Raw genomic sequence first — 18,633 nt, 5'->3', positions numbered from 1 at the left:
TGATAATTCATAACAATTCTGTAAGGTATCCGTTCTTCAATCTGGTTTTGATTATACGATGTCTACTATGTCAAGAACACCATATATCAATCATATCTGATTCTGGCAATATCATAATTTCAAATCATATCAAAAACATAAGAAACTTACGTCCAGTTGAAGCTCTAGTTGATAGAAACTCAGTACTGAAGTCGGATTAAAAATCAAACGGGCAGATATCTCGCAACGTTCAAATTTTTATCGTGAAAGATGTGAACTTCTGAAGGTTTCCTCCGTGCTTTCCTTTCTCTCCATTCGAAGGAATGAAATGCAATCCATATATATCCTGCATGATAGAGCCATGTGGCTTGCTCTTTATACAACATGTCTTGCGCGTATGCGCGACCTCCCTCGGCGCATATGCGCGATACCTACTGGTCTCAGCAAAGGTCTTCTCGGCAGCTCGCGCATATGCACGCACTTCATCCGCGCATGTGCGCGAAAGTCTCTGGAATTGACATTGTAGCTACTAGGCCTCATCGCACATATGCGCGCCATTCTCGGCGCACATGCGCCAACTTCTGTGGAATTGGCATTTGTCAATACACCTCCTCGCGCATATGCGCGCCCTGTCTCGTGCATATGCGCGAGGTCCTCTGCCTACCTCGCGCATATGCGCCCATCAAGTCGCGCACATGCGCGATGGGTACTGTCCTCCCACATCATATCTAACAAGCAACTCAAATCAAGTTTCGGAGCGATCCTTCATAATCATGTCAATTCATAAATCAATAATCGCAGATTAACAGATAAATAAATCTCGGGCATTACATTTCTCCCCTCCTAAGATACGATTTCCTCCCCGAAATCACAGGTAATCAAATAATATCAATAAGAAGGTATAACAGAAGCTGACAGAAAGCTCACATGAGTAAAATAACTATGAGAATCTCTGTCTCATATCTGATTCAGTCTCCCAAGTAGCTTCTTCGATGCCATGTCGACTCCACTGAACTTTCACAAGCGGGATAGTCTTTGTTCTGAGCTGTTCTCATCTCCTGACGGATTAGTTTCACTCTCTCTATCATATCTCTCGTATCATATCCGGTCCAATCTCAGGTACCTCGGATATATCATCCCAATATAGAAGGAATCTGCACTTCTTGTCGTACAATGGTTCAAATAATGTCATCTCTATACTCGTCTGATAGCTGCTGTTATACGAAAACTCACAAAGTAGCAAAGATTCTTGTCAACTAGTGCTAAAATCAAGCACTACAGCTCTGAGCATATCCTCCAGTGTCTGGATAGTCCGCTTTGACTGTTCGTCGGTCTGTGGATGATATGCGGTACTCAGATGTAACTTAGTACCTAGAGCCTGCTGTGCCAAAAGTGCGAAGTAAACCGAGGATCACGGTCTGAAACAATCGACTTCGGCACTCTATGCAATCTGACCACCTCTCTGACATAAATCTCTGCCATCTATTCATGTCTGTACGTCCTCTTGTCCGGAATAAAACATGCTGACTTGATCAATCTGTCAATCACAACCAAATCGTATCACAACCTCGGGAGGATTTCGGTAGCTTCGTTACTAAATCCATGGAAATGTGATCCCAATTTCATTCAGGAATGGACAAACTCTGTAATAGACCTTCTGGTTTCTTTCTTTTGGCTTTCACCTGTTGGCAATTCAGACACTTGGATACAAATTCAGTAATATCAGCTTTCATCTGTTTCCACCAAAAGTGTCTTTTCAAATCATTGTACATTTTTCTGCCACCAGGATGAATACTGAATCGACTGCTATGCGCTTCTGACAATATCTGTCGTTTCAAATCTGAGACATTGGGCACAACAAGACGATTATTCACATACAACACACTTCACAAACCTGATACTCTGACCGATGCCCCGCTCTGACCATCGATATCGAGTTCTGAACGTTTTGATCAACTTTTTGAGCCGCTTTAATTCTCAAAATCAGCTTTGATTCGGCCTGCACAATATAAATTCTCCACGATCTACTATATGTTTCAAACACGAATTCAAAACAACCGCAATATTCAGTCAGATTCGAAACATTAATCATCGATACTGATATGCTAAACTAATAAAACTGCGAATTTCTGACACTAACGTCGGTCTTGGCTAACTGATCACGTCTTCAACTTATTCAGATCAACCACTATACCATCTTCGGATATACTGTGCCCCAAACATACAATCTGTCTCAGCCAAAATTAACATTTTTACAGTTTTTCATGCAATTTCTCTGTTCTCGAAGTACTCAACACGATTCTCAAATGTTCGGTATAATCAGTCATATTCTTCGAATATATCAGAATGTCATCGATAGAATAATCATACAATCATCAAAGTACTTCTAAATACACGATTCATTAACCTCTTAAACATAACTGAAGTACCCCAAGGAAAACACTAGGTTGAATGTAACCCTTGGCCGGTAACTATTCAGACTGCTCTTTCAACTCTTTCAATTCAATCAGTACCATTTTGTCCAGTATTTTCAAGATAGGAACTGTACATGGTACGCATCCACTGCTGATGTCTATCTCCTGAATCGGAGGCAACCCAGAATCTCATCTGGGAAGACATCAGTAAACTCATATACTACTGGCAAATCAGCCAATGATGGGCTCGATTTCAGTACATCAACTGAATACATAAGGAATCCCTCTATTCCTTTCTGTAATAATCGAGTCATAAACATCACAGATATCAAAGGATTCTAGATCTAGAATCCTTACCGAAAAATTTTCACTCTTCAGCCATCTCAGGTCCGAATCTCACGATCTTATGGAAACAATCAACGGTAACTCTGTACTGGGTCAGCATATCAATACCGATAATACAGTCAAAATCAGACAACCCATGTACAATACAATCTAACTCAATCTCATTCCTGTCATACTGTAGCATACCATGCCTAACAGATGTCACTAATACAAAACTTCTCCTCAAAGGTGACGAGATAAATACTACAGCAGATAAAGATTCAACAGGCAAAGCATATCAATGCAATTCGTTCATAAATAATCGTATGGAATGCAATAGTATTTATCAATACATATGCAGGATAACTACATCGGAAACAACTACATGCAATTACATCGGCAAATACATTCTGGGCATGTTCCTCGGTCAATGCAACACTCTGGCCTACTGTCTAGGAGGGTGGCTAACTGTCTGGCTTCCTCATGGCCTTGGCTGTGAATGAGAAGTCGTCGGGGGTGGCTGAAAGGAGTGTACAATAGATGATTGTCTATCAGGCTGTGCCACTGATCCAGAAGATTCTGCTCCCTGGGTTCCCAGGGAACCTCGCTGTGGACAAACTCTTGCAAAGTGTCCTGACTGTCTACAGATGCGGCAACTACCAAACACCCCTCGGCATTGCTCGGTGGAATGTCTTCCTCCACAAGTTCTAAAATAAACCCCTGTATAACTCTGGCTAGAACCACTGGAGCTAGATGAACCACTCCATAACTTCTTAAACTGTTTCCTTCGAGCTTTAAGAAAATCTTTCTTTCCACCACTACTACTGCCCCTATCAAATCTAGACGGTGATTGCAAGAATTGAGCTGGAGATTGTTGCTGTTTCTGTGGTTGAGCAACATACGACGTTCCTCGCTGTTGGATCAAACTTGTTTCAGCTCCCTTTGCTCTATTCAAGGCGTCAACAAAATTATGGGGTCGCTCCACATTTACCAATGCAAATATCTCAGGATTCAATCCATTGATGAACTGATCAGTTACAGCTTCATCATTCCCAGCAACGTTAGGAGCAAAATGTAGTAAGGTAGAGAATCTTGCTAGATATTCTTCAATACTCAGTTGGCCCTGTTTCAAGTTGGCAAACTTTATACTCTTGTCCTTTCGGTACGATACTGGGAAAAACCTTTTATAGAATTCAGCTTTGAAGATTTTCCACGTAATCACCGTACCACACTGTTCTAAGGCTTCCTTGGTAGCGATCCACCAACTCTTCGCGACTCGTGTAACTGGTGCCCAATCAGTTTAACTCTACGTTCATCTGGGTAATCAAGTGAATCAAAGAGCATCTCTATATCATCTAGCCAACTCTCACAATCAACAGACGTCTCAGTACCCTTCAGAATTGGCGGTTGAAATTATTGAAACCTCTTCAACAGTGCTTCCATCGGAGTTGTGGACATATCCATCTAATTAGTCAAGGTACTACCCGGTTCTGGGATTCTTCGAGGAGGTATATCTGATTACCAAAAGGATTAGTAACCAAATACAACAAACCTGTTTCAGTCCTCCTCTGATCATCTTACTGCTGATCAAGAATCGGTTCTGATTTATTCTCAAATAATACATATTACCAATCAATCAGATAGTCAAGTAAACATGTATTATATAAAGCAGTAACACATGCTAGCAATCAATAGTAAGGAAAGAAAACTCATTCTACCCCGCTCACTAGCTCCTATCTCAAGCTAAGGTACCTACTGCTCTAATACCACCTGCTGTGGGGACCCGGACGCTAATTCATTTCTTAATCATCGTTGGGAATAATTAACTCAATTAAGATAAATAGGGTCTAATTTTTTTTTAAATACAAGTGCGGAAAGGTAATGTAATCAATCTGATATACATATCAAAAGTAAAGTACATGTCTTGTACTCAATACATTCCTTTCAAACTAAGGTTCAACTACTATATATCCAGTGCGGAAACCTATTCTAGTTCTTGGTCCGAATCTCCACGCTAACAGTAATCTCTCATCCTCGTCCTGACCCTAATCCCGTCCCAGCTGTTGTCATGCACACATACAAACACAACAACAGCCGGATAACTCCGGTGAAAAATACATTCCCAGTATAAATCATGTATACATACAATCATATAAACAGATATAAAAGCATGAAACAAATATCAATAACATGTATCAAATCGTAAAGACATGAATCGATATAAAACTGTAAATCAAACTCTAACTCATAATCTCTGACTCGACTCTTTCCTAATCTAGGGATCCCGATCTGAATAAGAACGTAACAATCTCTCACCTACTCTCCCGATCGCGGTGACGGTACGTTCTTATTTACGAACTTTGGTCCTGTCCATATCGAATCTCGACAATAGAAGTTGCTCTACTCCTATGCAACATCGATATGACCAAACGTCTGGTGTCTTGGCACCTCTGCCAAAGACTTGGCCTCTCCGCCAAATTGGCATCTCCGCCAAATATCAGGCACATCAGCCCAAGGACTAGGCACATCCGCCCATGACTCCTAACATAACATATGCTTAAATATAAATCAATAGAATAAGCATATCAATCTCAAACATTGCAACATATCGAGGCAATGGCAATAAAGTATGTGATTTTGGGAAACTCAAGTTAAATCAAACGCGAGTTGCGCAATCCCGGATCAACATGATTTATACCTTTCTCTTCTCGGTCTGACGAAGTCGAAGTCTCGAATTCAAATCTGTCCATACACAATCTGGTGATAACAATATCGAGGAGTATAATATCAGTATACCACTCAAATCAATACTGAATATAATCAAAACTCAATCAAATTCTGTTTCAACGGCATAACTACATAATCTCAGTATACCCAGCAATACATTATCAATCAGATATCAATCCCAACATCTCATAATCGATAACAACACAAATCTGATATCAAATCTCAATCAAATCAATTCTGATAATTCATAAAAATTCTGTACGGTATCTGTTCTTCAATCCGGTTTCGATTATACGATGTCTACTATGTCAAGAACACCATATATCAATCATATCTGATTCTGGCCATATCATAATTTCAAATCATATCAAAAACATAAGAAACTTACGTCCGGTTGAAGCTCTCGTCGATAGAAACTTAGTACTGAAGTAGGATTAAAAATCAGACGGGCGGATCTATCGCAAAGTTCAATTTCTATCGTGAAAGATGTGAACTTCCGAAGGTTTCCTCCGTGCTTTCCTTTCTCTCCATTCAAAGGAATGAAATGCAATCAATATATATCCTGCATGATAGAGCCATGTGGCTAGCTCTTTATACAACACATCTCGCGCATATACGCGACCTCCCCTAGCGCATATGCGCGATACCTACTGGTATCGGCTATGGTCTTCTCGGCAGCTCGCGCATATGCGCGCACTTCATCCGCGCATGCGCGCGACAATCTTTGGAATTGACATTGTAGCTACTGGTCTCATCGCGCATATGCACGCCATTCTCGGCGCACATGTGCCAACTTCTCTGGACTTGGCATTTGTCAATACACCTCCTCGCGCATATGCGCTCCCTGTCTCGCGCATATGCGTGAGGTCCTCTGCCTACCTCGCGCATATGCGCGTATCAAGTCGCGCACATGCGCGATGGGTACTGTCCTCGCACATCATATCTCATAAGCAACTCTAATCAAGTTTCGGAGCGATCCTTCATAATCATGTCAATTCATAAATCAATAATCGCAGATTAACAGATAAATAAATATCGGGCATTACACTTCCGGACGCGTTACAGACACTACGATTTCTTGGTGTTGCCCTTCGGTCTGACGAACGCGCCGACGATCTTCATGGATCTCATGAATCACGTGTTTTAGCCATATTTATATCAGTTCGTCATAGTCTTCATTGATGATATTCTGATCTATTCGAAGAGCAGGGAGGAACACAGTCAGCATCTGAGGACAGTATTGCAGACTCTACAGGATCTATTTATGCCATCATGGCAGGGAGAGTTTGTGGTTTATATGTAATGCCCGAATTTTTAAAAAAAATATGGCAGTAGTTGTGATGGTTTATGGCTTTACGTTATGGTATGAATGGTAGTGAATGTTATAGAATGGAATAGATAATGGATGGGTAGAATCAAAGGTTGAATTTGAGCTAAATAGGTAATGGAAGTGCAGAAATGGTATGAAAAATATGGCAGTAGTTGTGGTTTTTAGCATAATGTTTTGTATATTGATCTAAATGATGTAAGGCTACTTTCATTAGAAAGATAAGACATAAGGCTATAACTTTCATGTTTTGAATTTTTGTGAGATCCTTAGGGAAGAAGAGACAAAAGTGGCCCGAAACGTGTCGTGTGTATCGTCGTTCCTGGACTGACACATGTTGGGAGATTGAGCATAACTCTTTACTCAGACCTTCAAATGACATGAGGCCAATTGGATATGCAAGCCAAGACATAGGGCTACAACTTTCATGTTAGCCACTTTTGCAAATTCGGACGTTAAAAATGCGTTTTTGGCAGAATTCAACGGGCCATCGCGCAGGATCCGGCGCCATGGTGCGCCGGTTGCTGAAAATTTTTTGTGTTGAGCAGCATGGGGCGCGCGGGTGCGCCGGATCTCGCGCCACCGCGCCCAGCATATATTAGATTGGAGAATGGTTTTTTTTATCATTTTCTTCTCATTCTTATTCATCTCCATCGGTTAGAAGCTAGGGTTCTTCTATTTTTCTTCTTTCCCTCCTATCATATCTTGATTTATTCCTTCAATCCAAATTGGTATCTTTATCTACGCTAATAGAAAGATCAAGGTAAGTTATTACTTTGTCTTGTTCTTGGATACCTTGAGTTGTAAGTTTGTATTGATAAGTTTTCGAATTACGGGGGATTGAAAGCTTAAGAAAATGATATTAATGGATTCTATTATGGTTTCATCTTGTAGAATAATCACCAAGTGCCAAGACTAGTGTATCTCTATTTGGTTGTAAGTAGATTCTTCCTTGGAATGCATCTCATGAGCTATGTTTATGATAAATGAAGATTCAATTGATTTTAGCATCCTTTAAATTATTGATTATGTATATTGTATGTATTGATATTTTGAAAAGAAATGGAATTGAAGACAAGGGCAAAGTAAAGGAGCTAACTCTTTAGCACGTACGCCACGTGTTTGACAAAATGATTCAATGAATGTTTTTATGGCATATTACGGTTAAGAAATGATACGGATTACTTCTTTACACAATTGTTGGGATTTGAGTTTTCTTAAATATCTAATTTGCGGATCTTGATTTGAAGTAGTATTGAATTAATTATGAATTTTGAACAGAAACTACTCTGTTTTGATAAATGATCCGAGTTCTTGAGTTATAGTAGAATTCAGAGGTTTAAGACTTCTCAACTACACATTTCGATCTCCAGTGAGGCTAGTTTTGTTGAACTTAAGCAGAGATTGACTAGTGCTCCAGTTCTGACTATTCCATCAGGTGTAGGAGGATTTACAGTGCACACTGATGCTTCACATCAAGGACTGGGTTGTGTATTAATGCAACATGGCCGTGTGGTTGCCTATGCTTCAAAACAGTTGAAGCCACATGAGTCTAGATATCCCGTGCATGACTTGGAACTAGCAGCAGTGGTTTTTGCCTTAAAGATTTGGCGTCACTACTTGTATGGGGAGACATTTGAGATATTCACTGATCATAAGAGTTTGAATTACCTCTTTTCACAAGCGGAGTTGAACATGAGACGGAGGCGTTGGTTAGACTTGTTGAAAGACTATGATTGCTAGATAAAATATTATCCAGGCAAGTCGAATGCAGCAGCCGATGCTTTGAGCAGAAAAGTATGCAATATGTCCTTGATCACTAATAGTGTATCTGATCTAGTAGAAGAATGTTGTCTTTCTGGCTTGAATTTTGTGGTAGATACTCAACTTGTAAGAGTATTTATGATTCAGGCAGAGCCAAAGTTGTTTGTAAAAATTAGAGAGGCCCAAAGGTTAGATCAAAGCATTCAGAAATCAGTTGAAATCGTCAGATCAGGACATCAATCAGAATTTCATGTCAATAACGAGGGTATTTTGTTTATGAATGATCGTATTGTAGTTCCTAATATTTCAGAATTGAGGATACAGATTTTGCGTGATGCTCATTGCAGTAAGTTCAGTGTACACCCTGGAAGTAAAAAGATGTACAATGATTTGAAGAAACAATTTTGGTGGAAAAGAATGAAATCTGACATAGCAGAATTTGTATCTCGTTGTTTGAATTGTCAACAAGTGAAAGTAGAAAGAAAGCGACCAGGAAGTCTTTTGCATAGCCTTAAGGTTCCAGAATGGAAGTGGGACCATATCACCATGGACTTTGGGTTACTTCTTTACACAATTGTTGGGATTTGAGTTTTCTTGAATATCTAATTTGCGGATCTTGATTTGAAGTAGTATTGAATTAATTATGAATTTTGAACAGAAACTACTCTGTTTTGATAAATGATCCGAGTTCTTGAGTTATAGTAGAATTCAGAGGTTCAAGACTTCTCAACTACACATTTCGATCTCTTTTCGGTAATATTTGAAAGGTATGTTACGGTCGGTAACATACGAGGTAAAAGTATCATTTTTATTTTAAATTGAAAATTCGATGTCTTGATGAATTACTTGTGATTTGTTGATGATTGATCTTTTGAGATGAGCTTATTATGATATTGACTTGATGAGATTGAAATGCATCATTACATTGCATATTGAGCCACTTATCGATTCAGATTTGATATGGCGGAGGTCGCCTTGATTTATTGATTTGTTGGACATATGGGGCTACAGTTGAGTTGGCATAGTGTATGCGGAGGTCGCTGCTATGGTTTATACTCACCGGCACGTCGGCTACCTCTTGTTTTCATGTGCTTGACGGCAGGTGAGGCGAGGCTTGGGATGCCAGAGTCCAGCTCGAGGCGAGGAGATACGAGTTAGAGTGGGATTCTCGGGTCTTAGGAGCTATTTGATGATGTTTGGATTACTTTGGTTCACTACTTTATTTTGGCATGTAAAATTTACATTTCAAACATTTATGACCTTTAAATTATTTTGACGATGTTTATGTGGATTTGTGAACCACAAATTATGTATTTTACTAAATCATTTGGTCTGTTACAATTTTAATTATTAGTATTAGATGTCGGATCCAGGGCCCCACATTATACGGATTCATCGAAGCTTGGTTTGGGTGCCGTTCTGATGCAGTAGGACAGAGTAATAGCCTACGTGTCCAGACAGCTGAAGGTCCATGAGAAGAATTACATGACTCATGCCCTCGAGTTAGCAGCAGTGGTATTTGCCCTGAAGATCTGGAGACACTATCTGTATGGGGAAAAGTGCAGGATTTTCACATATTATAAGAGCTTGAAGTACTTCTTCATAAAAAAGGAGCTAAATATGCGACATAGTAGGTGTCTTGAGTTGGTGAAGGACTATGATTGCGACATTAGCTACCATACGGGTAAGGCTAATGTGGTCGCAGATGCTATGAGCAAGAAGCACGCAGTGATTGCTCATCTGTCCGTGCCGAGACCGCTACAGGCTGGGATTCAGATATTTGAGCTTGCAGTTTGTGCCAGGGGCAAGGCTCCAAATCTTGCTACTTTCACAGTGCAGCCGACTCTGAGAGACAGAATCCAGACAGGACAGACTTCTGAAGAGCAGTTACAGAAGTGGAGGCAGAGGGACGAGGCTAAGGTCCAGAGACTGTATACAGTTATGGACGACAGAGTCAGATATAGGGACCGCCTATGGGTTCCTGACAGTGATTCCCTTCGAGCAGATATCTTGAGCGAGACCCATAGCACCCCGTACTCCATCCATCCAGGGAGTACAAAGATGTAAAAATATTTACACTCTTTACTGTTGGCCGGGCATGAAGCGTGATATTCTGCGATTTGTCTCCGAGTGTTTGACTTGTCAGCATGTTAAGGCAGAGCACCAGAGACCTGCAGGGAAGCTGAGACCACTCCCTATTCCCGAGTGGAAATGGGAGAACATTACTATGGACTTCGTGACAGGGCTCCCGCGACTACTGGAGGATTTAACGCCATCTGGGTGATTGTTGATCGAATCACTAAATCAGCTCATTTCTTGCCGATCAGGAAGACATTCACCATGAGTCAATACGCAGAGTTGTACATCAGAGAGATAGTCAGGCTGCATGAGATTCCAGTGTCCATCGTGTCAGACAGGGATCCGAGGTTCACATATGCTTTCTGGAAGAGTCTTCACCAGGCGCTAGGTTCGAAGTTATTGTTCAGTACTGCTTTCTATCCTCAGACAGATGGTCAGTCAGAGAGGGTAATTCAGATTCTGGAAGACCTACTCCGAGCATTCATGATCGACTTCTAGGGCAGTTGAGAGCCGAAGTTACCTCTTGTGGAGTTCACATATAACAACAGTTATCAAGCCTCGATAGGTATGGCTCCATACGAGGCACTGTACGGGAGGAAGTATAGGTCGCCAGTTTATTGGGATGAGGTGGGTGAGCATGTAGAGTTAGGTCCAGATATTGTCAGACAGACAGCAAATTTAGTGGCTCGGATTAGAGAAAAGATGAAGACTGCACAAAGCCGTCAGAAGAGTTATGCTGATCAGAGGCGGCGACATCTTGAGTTCGCAGTAGGGGATCATGTTTTCGTGAAGGTCGCACCGATGAAGGGTGTGATGAGGTTCAGGAAGAAGGGCAAGCTGCCCTAGATTCATCGGACCATTAGAGATCTTGGAGAGAGTTGGGACACTCGCATACAGAGTTGGTTTACCGCCGAATCTGACAGGAGTTCATAATGTGTTCCACGTCTCCATGCTGCGGAAGTAGATGTCGAATCCCTCACATGTACTTAACTATGAGCCACTTCAACTGACACCGCACCTATCATTTGAGGAGAAACCCACGCAGATATTGGACAGGCAAGAGAAGAGGCTCCAGAACAAGATGATCCAGATGGTCAAGTTCAAGTGGCTGAATCATTCCGAGGAGAAAGCTACTTGGGAGACCGAGACCGAGATGAGGAGTCGCTACCCGGAGTTATTCGGTACATTCTAAATTTCGAGGATGAAATTTTGTTTAAGGGGGAGAGAGTTGTAAGGCCCAGGAATTTAATTCACGTAACCTGAACGCATGCAATCTAGGGTTTTATTTTAAATTATGTGTTTAATTATTTTTATGCATTTTATGGATGGTTATTGCATGGTAGAATTTATTTCATGAAATTTTAAAAGTTCATGCATTAGGATTCTAGATTCATTTCGCGCTCGAACGAGGAACGGAGACCGGAGAATTTTCAGGAAAATTATTTTTTTATCACAAGATTAATTTTATTCATTATTTCAAGATTTTTTAAGTGTATTTTTCAAAAATGGGATTTATCGGATATTTTTACCCACATGATTTTAATTTTTAATCGTACGCAAATTTCATCGAATTAGGGGATTTTTTGAGGGTTCGAATAATATTTTACAAAACTTTCCAGCACGAAATATTTTTCGGGAGTGTGTTGGGATTTAATGGGCCTATTTTTAAGCTTGTTGGGCTTAAAATCCTTTTTAAGTTTTTAATTAGCAATTTAGGGCCCATTAGTTATTTATTAACTATTTATATAAGGCTAATTAACCCTAAACCTAAACCTAAACACTCCCCACTAGCCGACACCCCTTCATTCAGAATATACTCCCTCGGTTTCAGTAAGAAAAGTCCCAAGAAGGCTTCGGCCACCCCACTTTGTGCAAGAAAAAAATTCCTCCAACACTTGTTCTTCGATCTCGTCCCGTTTATATCATCAAGGCACGCCCTACACCATTATTTTTTCATCGCTCATGTCATATATTATTTTTTATGTGCGTATTTTGTGTGAGAAACTCTCGATCCAACCTAAAACATGAAGAATTTTCGATTTTGTTCATGACATGCATTCTTTTATTGTTAACTCACGTTTTTTTATGATTTCATGTGCAAGGGGCTGAGGTTACAGGGTTGGTAAGTGATTGAGGTTGATGTAAATATGTTGTTTTGAGGACCAGAAACCGTGATGGGGGCTGTAGGTCGCCGGGCCGAGAGTTGTGTTTCATTTGGGGTTTGCTCGGTTTGGGATAATAGCGTGTAAGGGGCTTCCAGCAACGCAGGGACCTTGATGAGCCTTAGACCAGACCCTTTTGGGTCTGAGACAAGGCTTCGAAGGGCTCGGAACCTGCTGGAAACAAGCCCCCAAGCGCGATCGGGTGATGAGCGCATACGTGGTCGCGTGGTGCTCCTCGGTTTCTAGCGATCGTAGGCTAGTGCTGCTTGCATGAGGCTGGGTCCATGGGTCTGATAGGTCTACTAGGTTCTGGTCTTGGTCCCTAGTGGGTTGGTTCGAGGCTGGGCGGAACGGCTAGCGAGTTAGAGTCATGTTGAGCGAAGAGGGTTTTGCGTAATAGGTGCTGGAATCTCAGCCGCTCGCAACGAGTTACTTGGAGGCTTGGGTGGTTCGAATTTTAGATTTTTAGGGCTACCATGGTGATACTAAGTGGTGCTAAAAATTTGAGAATAATTTGGTTGAGCTTCGGTTCGATTCGGGTTAAAATCGGGACCCCAGTCCAAGTTTTAAAACGAATCGATTAAATTATGAATTTGGCTCAAGTTTACGTCTAGGAATGCTTGTAAATATTATTTGGGACGTTTTAAGGAGTTCGGTCAGCTTCGGGTCAATTTTAGAAGTACAAGGGTAAAACGGTAATTTTTGGGTTTATAGGGGCAAAATGGTCATTTTGCACCCGAGGTGAGATTTTGGTCGTGGCAGCACCTCGTGCAAAAATTTACCATATTTTAAATGTTTTTACATCATGATCACGATTTGTAAGATTTTATGAAAATATATGTTGCATGTTTAGATTTAAGGAAAATTTGCATATGTGCATGATTTTTATAATTGACGAAAAAGAGATGATGTTTTTAATGATGAGAATTAGTTATGACTATCGAAGTATATGTAAATGTTTAAGACGTATATGTAAATGCTGATGATGAGGCCTAGGCACAGTGGATGGGTAATCCTGTCACTGTTGTCCGACAGCCGCCGGGAACCGCGGTTCTATGTATAATGGATCAATCGTAAATTATGATGTATGATAGTCACTTGTAATGAACGAAATTCACCAATGATGAATGACGAATGATAAATGATGAATGATGATTAACGATGAGCTGTTTTGACACTTTACGATTGCATATGACACGATTACATTAAACTTTAAAGTTCATGAAAGATATGTTGAATATGATATTTTTCACTGTTTTGTGCTATGTATAGGTATTTTTATTTATGGTTCAGGTTTGTTGAGTCTTTAGACTAACTAGGCATGTGTAATACAGGTGAGTTCGATGTCGAGGGGACAAGAGGTGCTGAACTCTGAGTCAGCAGACGTGGTTGGCGACAGGACCCGAGGACCTCATGATTTTTCCACATATTTTATGATTTTATGTTACTGAGAGGATATGAGTATTTTATTTGCTGTTTTATATTACGAATTTTCTCGTTATGTTTACAATTGAACTTGGATGATGTTGGTTATTTTTAAACTGCGCTATTTTTATTGTCAAATAAGTAAGATTATTTTAAATGTTATTTAGTAAAAGGCGAGCTTTTTTTCGAAAAAAATATTTCCGCACTTTTAAAACGATAGACGTTACAATATTCGTAAAAAATGAAAAAATAAAAGAATTTTTGAATAAAAGAATCTTCTACTGAGTGGAAATCTACAAAATTTATCAACTAAATATAAAGACTGTCTTCTAACTGATCTGGATTTTTCATTTCTTTGCTCTTTTATCAGCTGATCATTGATCAGTCGGTTGACTAGGTCTCTTCTTAGATAGCTTCTGTTGTTCTTCTTCCTCTTCCCTTTTTTTTCAAACTCATCAACCTTGCTGGATAACACACGGAATTCCGAGGTGACATTAGATATTGCATTCATTATAAGTTCTAGCATCAGATCCATTCTCTTTGTCACTACTGTTTCCAAAAATTCAATGCAATTTTTGTACATGGCGTGAGTCTGGAAATGTGCTTGAACCGTCACTCGGTCTTCCTTTATTTGATCTAGTTGGAGAAATAAGGAAGTGATATCCTTTGTGAAACGTCCACTACTCGTTTTACTTAGAAAGTACCAATTTTTTTTCTACACTAGTCTCGGCCGATACACACACATGCATATAAAATATTTTGACACTATTTTAAAATAAAACATATTAACTATATTTGAAAATTCAAAAGAAGAATTCAAAAATAAAATTGTCAAACTTTTTACTAAACCTAAACTATAAGTATTTCAAAAATATATTAACTCTACCAACCTCTCAAAAACCACTCAAAATCATCATAAAAGTTGTAAAAATCTTTAACATAAACTTTAAATCATAAATGCGGAAGAAATTAGCACTGGTCCTCGGGTTATGTGCACCTCCGGTCTAGTAAGATCAACCATCAAGTCCCTCAACAACATCAACGTCATACTCACCTGCATCGATCACACCTAATGAGTCTATTCAATCAGCAAACCATAACCATAATAACAAATAATACGTATACAACCACATACAACTGTGAAAATAATTTTACGTAACATAACATTTCATGAACATGCATAAACATAAACATTTTCCTTTTTTTTTCATAAACATATTCTATTTCATCATATACTTATAAGTTTTTCTTCTCGTTGAATTCAGATCGTTAATTGTGACTTTCGTATTAGCTGAAGGTCGATGGATCCATCGACGTGTAACCGCAGTACTGGGCATCGGGGACGTCAGCGACTCTCTAACCTGTCAACTGAGCCTTGGCCTTACATATCATCTCATTATCGTATCATCGAATTAGTCACAATTACTGCACTTCCTTCAACATTTCAAATTTTTATCACTTTATAAAATTCCTGGATAAAATAATCATTTTTCTTTTAAACCAAGCATGCAACATATCTTTTATAGTTAACGTTTCATCATAAATTTTCATAAACATTTAAAATAATCATATTTAATATTTTACATTATTCAGGGCACTGCCACGACGTTTACCATTTTTCAGGTGTAAAATGACGGTTTTACTCCCAGACGTAAAATTTCTCGATTTTGACTTTCTTACTTTCATTGACACTAGACTATCTCAAATAACTATTTAAGCTTAAATAAATTTTTTGATATTTTTATTTAGCTTAAATTAAAGGCTTTTGATTTATTTCGTAATTATTAATTCGTAGTGCGTTTTTGTAACGTCTACCATTTTAAAAGTGCGGAAATATTTTTTTTTTAAATCTCACATTTTCGAAATAAAATTTAAAATGTCCCGCATGCATGCGCTCTACAGAAAAATATAACATTTAAAATGATATTAAATATTTGAAAATAAAAGCCATCCAAAATCACACGTAAACTTAAACGAATAAAAATCTTAAAATAATCGACGTATGAAAATGTTTATCTCCCATCAAATCTCATAAAACATAATGCGGAAAACATGTGGTCCTCGGGTCATGTCACCACACCAGGTCTGCCTACTCAACGTTCGGCACCTCCAGTCCCCTCATTATTAAGCTCACCTACATCACACACGCCTAGTGAGTCTAAAGAGTCAACACACCTGCACCGTTAATAGCAAATACATACACATAGCACACAGCAGTGAAAAATACCATACTCAACATACATTTCATGAACTTTAAAAAAACGTAACATAAACATGTCGATGTAAAATCATGACGTGTCAAAACAGCTCATCATTAATCATCGTTCATCATTCATCGATTATCAGTAATCATTCATCATTTATCATCGGTGAATTCAGTTCATTAGAGGTGACTATCGTACATCATCATTTACGATGGATCCATCATACATAGAACCGCGGTACCTGGCGGCTGTCGGACATCAGTGACAGGATTACCCATCCACTGTGCCTAGGCCTCATCATCATCATCATCATTTACATATACGTATTAAACATTTACATATACTTCGATAGCCATAACTAATTCTCATCATTCAAAACATTACCATTTTCATCACTTATAAAAATCATGAATAAATGTATTTTTTTCTTAAATCCAAGCATTCGACGTATATCTTCATAAAATCTTAAAATCGTGATCATGATGCATAAACATTTAAAATATCATAAATTTGTGCTCAGGGCGCTGCCAGGACCAAAATCTCACCTCGGGTGCAAAATGACCATTTTGCCTCTGGAAACCCAAAAATTATCGTTTCATCCCTGGACCTCTAAAATTGACTCGAAGCTTACCAAACTCCTTAAAATATCCCAAAAGATTTTTAAAAGCATTCCTAGACGTAAACTCGAGCCAAATTCTCAACTTAACCAATTTGTTTTAAAACTTAGACCGGGGTCTCGGTTTTAACCCGAATCCCACGAAACTCAACCAAACTTTACCAAACTCTAACCATGACCTAACCACACAAAACCAGACCCTTAACCACATAATTCAGACCCCTTTAAACCAGAAACCCCTCTGATACACCTATGAATTTTCTGCACAATTTCCCTTCAAGCCTAAGTTTTCAGTTTCCAATCCATCGAGCCTGTGGCCAAACCGTTACGTCCAGACCCAAGCCCACTATCCTAGGACCACGACTCACTCCTTGGACACCCTCTGGACGCAGCCCCATGAGCCGTACCTAACCTGCACCCTCAAGGACCAAAACCAAACCATATCCCCCTAGAAAACAAAAATCATTCCGCCCTCTTGCTGCTGATGTTCCAGACCTGAATCTTGCATCTAAGGGACCCTTAAACACTCTGAAAATCATGCCCATAATATCCCTAACCCGGCAGCCCCCTTCAAACTATTAAAAACGTGAAACCCATGTCAAGAATCACCCTTTTTTTTTCAAACTTTGAATAAATTGCATACACACAATAGATCGGTGCATGCTTGATCAAATACATGAAATTCAGTATAATATTGACGTGTATGATGCGAGAATAAAGATACAAGCGTGCCTGGTAAATATATCGCAAGAAAACCGAAGAATGGGTATCGAGAGAAGCGCCGAAGAATTTTTCTTGAAAGAAACCCACTTGGCCGATGGAAGTTTGGTGGTGAACTGCTGAAGGCCGAGAGAAATATGTGGAGGTGGGGAGGTGTCGGCTGATTTTAGAGATAATAGGTTTAGGGGATGATTAGCATTATTTAAATAGTTAACAAATCAATTAATGGGCCCAAATTTGTAAATTTAAAGTTTAAAAAGAGTATTAATCCCAATAAACTTAAAATTAGACCCATGAAATCCAAACACACTCTCGAAAAATATTTCATGTTGGAAAAGTTTTGAAAATATTAAAGATTCCCCCGATTCGATAAAATTTACGTACCGTTAAAAAATAAAATCATGCGGTTAAAAATACCCAATAAAATCTCATTTTTGAAAAATACCATTAAAAACACCTTTTATTAATTAATAAAAATTAATCATGTAATAAAATAATTTTACTGAAAATTCTCCGGTCTCCGTTCCTCGTTCGGTCTTGAAATGCATCTTAAAAATCTTAATGCATGAACTTTTAAAAATATCATGAAATAAATTCTATCATGCAATAATTATGCATAAAATACATAAAAATAATTAAAACCTTAATTTAAATAAAATCCTAGATTGCATAAACTTTTAAAATTTCATGAATTAAATCCTAAATTATGCATAAAATGCATAAAAATAATTAAACATAAATTAATGAGATAAACATGCATTTAATGCTTTAAAACAATTAAATAAAAATACAAAAAGGAATTTATTTTGAATGCACGTGGTACACGTGGACCTTCAAATTTTCGGGACGTTACAATCTTCCCCCCTTAAATTGAATTTCGTCCCCGAAATTC

At 38.9% G+C, this 18,633-nt stretch overlaps 1 long non-coding RNA gene across 1 annotated transcript; it reads right to left on the bottom strand.

Moving 5' to 3' along the window:
* Positions 1-16,110: 16,110 nt before the first annotated feature.
* On the bottom strand, positions 16,111-18,053 carry LOC142541607 (uncharacterized). Its single transcript, XR_012819416.1, has 2 exons — positions 17,754-18,053; positions 16,111-16,335 (listed from the first exon to the last, which is right to left on the bottom strand). It is a non-coding gene; the product is annotated as an uncharacterized LOC142541607 (long non-coding RNA).
* Between the last annotated feature and the right edge of the window lie 580 nt (positions 18,054-18,633).

This window comes from Primulina tabacum, chromosome 4, assembly GCF_025594145.1.
Source record: "Primulina tabacum isolate GXHZ01 chromosome 4, ASM2559414v2, whole genome shotgun sequence".
Lineage (NCBI taxonomy): Eukaryota > Viridiplantae > Streptophyta > Magnoliopsida > Lamiales > Gesneriaceae > Primulina > Primulina tabacum.
The sequence above is the reverse complement of the archived record's forward strand: the minus strand, read 5'-3'. Positions and strand labels throughout refer to the sequence as shown.